A 9,182-nucleotide genomic window follows, 5' to 3' on the forward strand; every position below is an offset into this window, starting at 1 on the left:
TAAACTGAGTAGAACTCACGTGGAGGCTTCTCTGAGAAGTCATCAGGCCCCAAAAGTACCGTGGAAGGAAGTTTGTGCCCGTGTTAGGGCGTGAAAAATGACCATGTGGGAGCACAGAGGCGCCACAGTTAGCAGTTACTCGATGGGAGTGAGGCGATCTTCCTGCCAAAAGCACAACTCACAGGCCCTCCTCACTGAAATACTGCACGGTGCAATGCAGACACGTACACGTTGCATGCAGGGGGCTGAAGTCACACCAGCTGGTGCCACACAGTGGGATGGGAGAGGGGCTGAAGGCAAGGGAGATGGGCGTGTAAAGTAGGGAAAGGACAGGAGCCACACACATGGCTGGAGAACTGGGATGGTTGGAGAGCCCTTTCATCACTGACAGTGTTTAGCTGGACATTGAACTGCCTTCGTGATAAGTTTTGGTCTTGTCTTCAGGACTGCTAATCATATGGGACTTTATGTTGGCTGTAGAACGTGTTCGCCTGTTTCTTTTCCTTCTCAGTGAGTCTTACATTTTCCCTTCTTTGAAAGTGTTGTTCTCTACAGCTAATTCTTGAGTGATAACATAAGGTTTGTCTGCTGTCTCTTTCCAGGACTTCCAAATTTGCCTTGACTCTTTCCTCTGTGCAGATTGCAGTGTATTCACTGACACTTCTTTGTTATCAGATGCCCAAAATGAAATTTTCTTCTTAAGGTAGGCTCCTCCAGCATTTATGCGGATCTTGGATCACATAAGTTACATTATTTTGACTTCTTTCCTTGCAACTGTGCCATACAAACACATTCATGGCAGGGTGTTCTGCAACATTCTCACTTCTTCCTTTTTTTTCATTAGATCAGATATTCTGAATTCCTGATTCAGGTCTTCATAATTCAATTCATGAAGAGCACAGTCATAAATCTAGTCAAGCCTAGCTCATTGTCCAGACTTTTCTTCTTGTTTGCATTATTATAAGCAGCAAAATATAATCTTTTTTGTTCCTGTGACTCCTCCCACTGTGAGGAGTAAGGCTTTCCCAAACACACTAGAGTCCCTTTAGAAAAACTTCCCTTCCTGACATAACAATTTTGCACTTCTTCCTCTATTCCAACCGTCTGTTGTACCTTCCCTTGCCCACGTAGTGTTTCCCCTCTTTGTTTCTTTCATGCATATTAATTTAATCTATGAAGGTTAAAAAGAGAAATTCTGGAAAGAGGATCACATGGAAAAATGGTTCTGTTTTTGTTCTGAAGCCCATTTTCCTTATTATGTTACGTGGATGAGGCTTGATCTGTCCTGAAGAAATTATATTTGATAATAACCTTGATAGTCGCACACCTCATTGCCATCAAATATATTGTATATTAAAGATGAGGTTTGGTGATCCAGCCAAGCTTTGAAGCTGCTTATGGATGTACTTGGCCTTCAGATGTTTCAGAAGTTTTCATGTTTCTCACAGTCCTTATGAAGTCAAAAGACGTTTGTATGTACCTCTCTCTGAGGTGTAAAGAAGAGCCTAGAGATGCTAAATGAAATTCTCTATGGCTTTTAAGTGCTGAACTCCTGTATAGTTATAGAGGGGCATGAAGTCTACTCCTCTAGTTCTGTGAATAACTGATTTGCCTGACATTACACAGGAAAATTGCACAGGGCAAGGGTTTACATGTATACATGCATTTTTGAACATGTATATTTTTAAACTAATTTCTTAGGTAGCTTGTTAAGTCTGAAACCCTTCTGCTTCTACTTTTCAAATTTTCACACGATGGAACTAGTCTAGTAGTAACAAGCCACCTTAATCTCTTTGTGGTAGCTTAGGAATAGTTGTGACAAAGATTCAGGGTCCATCAGGTGTAATGTCTAAAGTGAAGGAGAATTAAACGCTAACTATACTAGTGGATTGGATGATGGTTTGCAAGTTTTGGTCTGAAAGGTAACTCAAATAGGTTTGTGATCAGACATCTGTACTCTAGTCTTGGGTTGGCAGCACCTACCAGTTATTGAGGAAGCCCTTCAGTGTAGATTCCTGTGGTCTTTGTTACTGCTATTTCTCCTTTAATTTTCTGTTCTTGTAGGCAGTGACTAAGAAGGAAGAGTTCATTTAATATTCTTATCAATTCATGCTGTATCTTAGCATGAGTTAAGAAAATTAGGATTTTAGTTTTTACATATTTTTAATATTTGTTTGACAGTAACATGCTATGGAACACAACAGCATTTTGTGATTACATAATTTGCTTCAGTTCCATTCCATTTTTCCATACATTTTTGTTGATTTATTCTAATCATTTGGTTACTGTGTCCAATGCAGGCTCTTATATAAGTATTTGAAGTAGAGTAAAAAGTAAATTCATGGATATTGAGAAAACAATTCTACATGTCTTTTATTGGATCAAGAGGAGTGAAGGCAACATTTTTACCTCAAAGTGAGTAAAGAGCAAGTCAATCCATCATTTCTACACGGGGGTATAACATCTGAAAACACGGTGGTAGTTTGCAATTATGCAGTAAATATGCCCATCTTATACTTAAAAATAAGTTTTTTGTTTTTTGTTTTTTGTTTTTTTTTCCCCTTTTTATTGAAGAAAGAAGAAGCAATCAAGTTACAGGAGTCAAGTTCACTTGAAAATGTGAATGTTGGGGTATTAATTAAGTTCAGTTACTGAAGTGATAGAAATCATTTAGGAGGAAACTTTTCACTCAGAGGGTGCTGAGGCACTGGAACAGGTTGCCCAGAGAGGTTCTGGATGCCCCATCCCTGGAGGCTTTCAAGACCAGCTTACATGAGGCCCTGGGCAACCTGATCTAGTGGGTGGTGTCCCTGCCTATGGCGGGCGCGCTGGAAGTAGATGATCTTTGAGGTCGCTTCCAAGCCAGGCCATTCTATGATTCTATGATTCATACTGAAAGTTTTTTTGTAAGAAATGAGTAAAGGAGTTCAAGCTCCTAATTAAAAATTGCAATTGAGTCCTCTGTAGATGTGGTATAAATTAACTGAGAAATCATCTCTCTCTTTTTCAAAGTCATTTCTAAACTCTTAAAGTATTTTGTCTTTAATGCAGGCAAAATAAGATGAGCTCACTTTCACTTGCACCAAGGTTCGCTATTGTATGTTTCAAGGGAAGGGCATGCAGTCATGGAATGTTTGGCAGATTAAAGTGAATTGTAAAAGCAAAATTATTAAAAAATACAAAATCATAAAACTGCTCTGGAAGTGCAATATTTATAAAAGACATCATAAAACAAAAAATACCTAAATTCTGAGACCCATTCTTGCAACTAACGTGATATCTGCAGCATTCTGAGCAGTGAGTGATGCAGGATTTTAGCCAGAACTTTTTGTTTGCCCAATTGTATTTCACTGATTTTATCCAGATATATAACAGTCATTACCTTAGTGGTGCTGTGCCATAAAATACAAATTCAGAACAGTAAGCAAGTGGAACGTCAGTTCTCTCTGGAAAGCTCTTCTGTTCAAATAAGATAGCAGTCTTAGATTTCTTTAAATTGCCAGTAACTGTGCGTGACTGTTTACACTGTTGACAAAGAAAAACACATGTTCTTTGCATATCAGAAGAGATTAGAAAGAAATGACAGTGTGTCTGGTTTTATCATGCATGTCTATTGTTATCTGTAGCACTTTACACTAGGTCTTAAAGGGTTGTGGCTTCATCATCACTTCTACATCTGTATATGAAGAAAAAAAAAAAAAAAAAAAAGGAAAGTATAGAATCTGGGCCGTCGTTTTGTTTCCAGATATTTTCTTTCAGTTCTGATTGATCACTAGAAAAAATAATCATGTAAAAGTTGTCATTTATGCTCTTCACAATCTTTTGCTTGTTGCAGTCAACCTTCCAGGTAGTACTTTTGGATTGACTTGTTCCTTTACTGTTTCAGTCTTAGTTGCACAGCAGCTGAGTACTTGCTCTGTGGTGACAGTGGTTCCTAAGTCAATGTAATGTCATAGGGAATATGTATATATAGCTTCAGGCAGTGCGATAGGCTGTAGAATGTTGAAAAATACAAAAATATTTTCCCTACAAGTCATAATTAACAGCTTTGGGGAAATCTTGCCTTATTTTTATTAGCATATTCCTACGTATGTATTTTTATAACTATGAATGCAAAATATCATTTTAAAGGGTTATTTCTTGCTTTGAGATTCTTTGATGAAGGAAACTATAGATAGAATATTTACATAAACTGTAGTTCTTTTGATTTGCTCCTATTGCTATGTGGAATTGAGATCAAAACATCATCTATTCAGCAAGTTATGCACGTGCGTTACTTAGATGATGCAAATGGTTGATGATCAAATATCAAAGCGTGCTTACAGGCCTAATATGTAGTGTACATAGAATCACCTATATGCCAGATCCCTAGTGGGAGTTATGAGTCCTAGTGCTTTCATACACCAGTCTGCAAAGTATTTTTGATACGTGCTTTTGATTTTTGACAAAATGGTGTAACAAGCTGTAAATTTTAGTCGATGAGGTAGAAGTACACCATGATTTTTATTTTCTTAATTGTTGAAGCATAAATAGAAAATATGAATGTTACAAACGTAAAGAAAATGTGATCTCTGCACACAACAGAGTGTTACCATATTTGCATTTCATTGTAGGTAACTGTTGAAAAGCATATATCGAGTTCCACCGTTGTATTTCTTGTGCTAGAGGAAAAAAAAAAGGCATAAATTTTATTTGATGTTAGACACATTTTAAAGCTTCAGCATAAAATTTTATATTTTCACCAGAGTGTTTATCCCTTCTCTACTCAGTAATCCTTTAGGCTATTTCTTTGGGATATGGCAAGTCAGTTCAAGAGCTAATAAGTACTTTGTGTATGCAAAGTAAAAGAATTTAAACAGAAGAGAATTGCCCCATAGTATCTAATCCAATAATTCATGAGAGTGAGAGTCTCTGGCTGCAACAGTTTTAGTGAAATTCAGAACAATTAAAGAACTTCAAGAAAGTCTTCTACTGCTTTGGGGAGTGCTGTGGCAAGTAGATGATGAGGTGGAAGCCTCATAATTTTTCATTAGAAGTGTTTGCTCCAGGAGCATCTCCATGGCTTCCAGGTACTTTGGTCAGATGTCAAGTAATGCCAAGGTTGGGGAGACCTATCTGCTCAGCTTCAAAGTTAGCATTTATTGTAATAATTTATAGGAATTGTGTATTAGAGCATTAGACTGTCTGAGTGCACTGTATGGTGACCCTAAAAAAGATGAAAATGTGGAAGTTGAGGGACAGAAATCCCTCAGATTGTTTTCCCCTGTCACTTTGACTCACGAACAGGCATGAGTTACTAGGACAGTGCCTTATCATCTCAGTAAAACCAGTCATATTTTATTTATTTTGTTCAACAGGTTTTCAGTCATGACTAGAGAAACAGTTACCACTGAGCAAAGACAAATGGCAGTTTCCTTTTCCCAAATCAATTCATAGCAGAAAGAGTCTATGTAACTGGTTAAATACGTGGTATTAAGCCACAAATGCCAGTGACACAGTGTGATGTTGAGGAACAGTACAGAATACATGTACTTGAGAGCTGGGATTTTCATTGCTCTAAGTCTTTGTTTGAATTTTGGTGTGTCACACTGTGTTTTATTGCTTTACAGTGTTCTATGTTATCTCCATGGAGTGTTTGGTACTAGCTGTACTGTCAGGGACTGAAATTCCAGCAGGAAAGACAGCATACTGCACAACACAAAAAATGGACTTTGCCATTGCAGAGGATTTGTATTGTCTGCGTTAGGCAAAGCAGTCATGTGGAGCTTTATCAATTTTCTCCTCCTCTTTTGACTTTTTAGGGTTATGTTCCAACCTTTTTGGCAAGTTTTAAGGGAAGTGCCTTAAAACACATCCTGCTTTGTGGAAACGTGTGTGAATATTTTTTCTCTTTTTAAAGTTATTTTATAATGAGCAAAAACTGCAGGGTGATAGTCCCTAAAAACTGAAAAATGCAGCATTAGCAATAGTCCTGTCCTAATGCTTTTCCTCATCCTTTGCTGGCTTGCCCAGTTCTAGCATGAAAATAGCAGATTGGAAAGGGTCAACCCTTAGATATTTGCCAGTTTTTAAGAAGATCAAGGTTACAGAATTTTCCCAGCTGCAGCAATGTGGCTATCTGACATGCAGCAGTTAAATAGACTGAACCTGTTTAACATACACCGCTGAGCAACCATCAAAGGTTAACCATTTTCCAGCATGTTAATCTAGCTGGATGCAAACCAGTTATTTAATGAAGAATGCTATGTATACTGTCAGCTTTTCTGAGTAATCTAGTCTACCCATTTTACTTTCCTGACAGTTACCTGTACCTGTACAGTTGTTTCCACATGCATTCAGTTCTCTTTAACACTGAAAACTTAAGGAAATGGACTAAATAACCACAGAATGATTGCTTAGATCACAGAATCACAGAATGGTTGAGGTTGGAAGAGGCCTCCTAAGGTCACCTTGTCCAACCCTCTGCTCAAGCAGGGGCACCCAGAGCAGGCTGCCCAGGACCATGTCCAGGTGGCATTTGAATTTCTCAAAGAGGGAAGCTCCACAACCTCTCTGTGCAACTTGTGCTAGAGCTCGGTGTTGTGGTTTAACCTGGAAGGCAGCTACGTACCACACAGCCACTCACTCCTCCCCAGTGAGAGGGGGAAGTGGATTGAAAATGATGAAAGTGCAAGAACAAGGTAAAGACAGTTTTATAAGAAAGGGGAAAAAAATGAAAACTCCAAAAATCCAAAACACAGTACCATACCATACTATGAAGAAAATTATTCCAGCCAAAACCAGGACACTCAGTCAATCTCACAATAAAGTGCTTCCCTGATACTCAGAGGGAACCTCCTGTGTTTCAGTTTGTGCCCATTGCCTCTTGTCCTGGCACTGGGCACCACTGAAATGAGCCTGGCTCTTTGCACCCTTCCTTCAGGTATATCTACACGTCAATAGGATGGCCACCGAGCCAAAAAGATAGAAAAGGTGGTCCTAATGCATCCTTTATTTTTTTATTTATTTTTTTTTCCTTTATCAGAATGGAATTGTGGAATAGGTAACCTAACTACTGGGAAGAATAGTTTGGTCATTGAGACTACATGAGAAAGAGAAATGAGATTTTTACTATAGCTAGAAATTTCAAAGTAGAGGGCAGAAGCAGTAAGATTTGTAAGGGGCTGCAGTATTTGAATAAAGAGTACCACAATGTACTACATTCTTAAGTTAAGATTCAGACAGCACCTTGAGTGGTCTGTCTGATGAAGACTTCTATATAAAAGTATACAGAAAAGTATTTAATTAAGGAAATAAAAAAATGAAAACCTATATTAATATTTACTTTACTCTTGTTAAAGGATGTTGCAAACATTTTCCTCTTGCAGAAGTTTCCAGATTCATAACTGATTACAAAGAGCTCAAGAGAAAGTAAGTTTTAGAACACCTAAAAGAGGTTTAAGGGGTAACTCACTACCTGTAATCTTAGAATCATGGAATGTTTTGGGATGGAAGGGACCTTAAAGATCATCTAATTCCACCCCCCTACTGCCATGGGCAGGGACAGTTTTATTCATAAAATCAGATTCCTGTAATAGTATCAGGGTAACACTGAGAGGGAATGCTTTTACTGATCGACTTTATCTGTGTTGTGAACAGGATTTTTGAGCAAAATTCCTCAGCAAGGAGTTCAGCTGTGTGGCAGACTGATAACTTTCTAAGAAGTATAAAGTAGGTAATTACGCCAACCTTGTAAGCTTAGGCAGTATTGTTCTTTCAGAAAGAAGGGGCTGTACCCACACTCCAGAAGGTACTACCAGTGCAGTGAGATGTCAGTTTCTGTGTAGATATTAAGTTCTGGAATCTCCCTGATTTGCTGTGGCCCTGTATGGAATCTGTGGATGATACAGATACAGATCACACTGCTGTGCCTTATTTTCTTTGCATGGTAGGAGAAGACACAGGGACAGTCATGTGAATTTAGACTTGGCAGTCGATTAAAACCTAAGGGTAGCTTGTGCATTGGCTAATGTTGAGCTTGGCAATCTGCAGACAAAAAAGCCTGTAGTTTTTTGAAACTACTTTTGTAGTCTTCTGAAAAGTTGCCATGAGCAGAAGAAAACGAAGGACATGCAGCACATGTTGTCCTCCACATTATTTTGTCCATTTTTGAACTGTTTTCTCGCCTTTCACCTCTTCTAAACATACCCAGATTCAGACATTTCAGACATTTCAATACCAGAAAACAAAAGATGCAGTCCAGTGACACACCTGTTCCATACAATCTGCCCTGGCTACCGTCCTAAAAACTGCAATAAAGAAGTACAAAAGCAAAGGTTTCAGCAGGCCAATTTATTTTATTTTATTTTTTTTTTGCAGCTTTACATTTTAGAAACAGTCAGACCTCTGTTCTTCATCCCAGCTTAATGGCCATAGGGAGTCTAAAAGAGCTTTCTTCAACCCATCCCAAAAATAAATGAATAAATAAATAAGTAAATAAATAAAGTAATAATCTAACAAGCAACAGATGTTTAAACTTGCTTCAGCTGCAATTAAAACAGTCTTTGTGCTACAGAAGTCTGTGTTAAAGCTCTACATAGCCCCACCATTTCTCAGTGCCCGTTCATGTGGTAGGGCTAGACTTGTACTTCCATTTTTCCTTAGGCCCTCCCTCAACTCTCCACTGTTTTATGTAAAAGAACTGTAATATGTGCCTGGTTGGCTCTTCCTTAGCCCACCAAAGCATCACATTTCACAGGCTGGATTATGCTTTTACTATGTTTCTTTGCAATTTCCTTACTAAGTAACTTCTCACCAAGGCTAACAAAACAAATCAAATGCAGAACTCCTAGGTCAAGTCGTAGCATGACTTTTCCTCTGAGTAGTCAAAATTAAAAAATAATGCATCCAGTCATTCCAAAAAGAGATTTAAAATATTTCTATATCAAAAAGCAAGTGTGTTGTGACAAAACAGCTAAGGATTTAAACAATGAGACATTAATAAATTAGTATACGACTCCTAAAACAGAGCAGGGGATGAGAAATAAAATATTCAACAAAAAATTTTTAGGTGATTTATTATTTTTTACCTAATATTAAGTAGATGGTAACAAATACCACTTGTCAACAAGTGTCATGTTTGAGGTTTTGTAAACAGAACCATATTATTTTTACAGTATATTCTGATTTAGGCCTCTTTTCCA

Source organism: Netta rufina, assembly GCF_964035555.1.
Source record: "Netta rufina genome assembly, chromosome: 2".
NCBI lineage: Eukaryota > Metazoa > Chordata > Aves > Anseriformes > Anatidae > Netta > Netta rufina.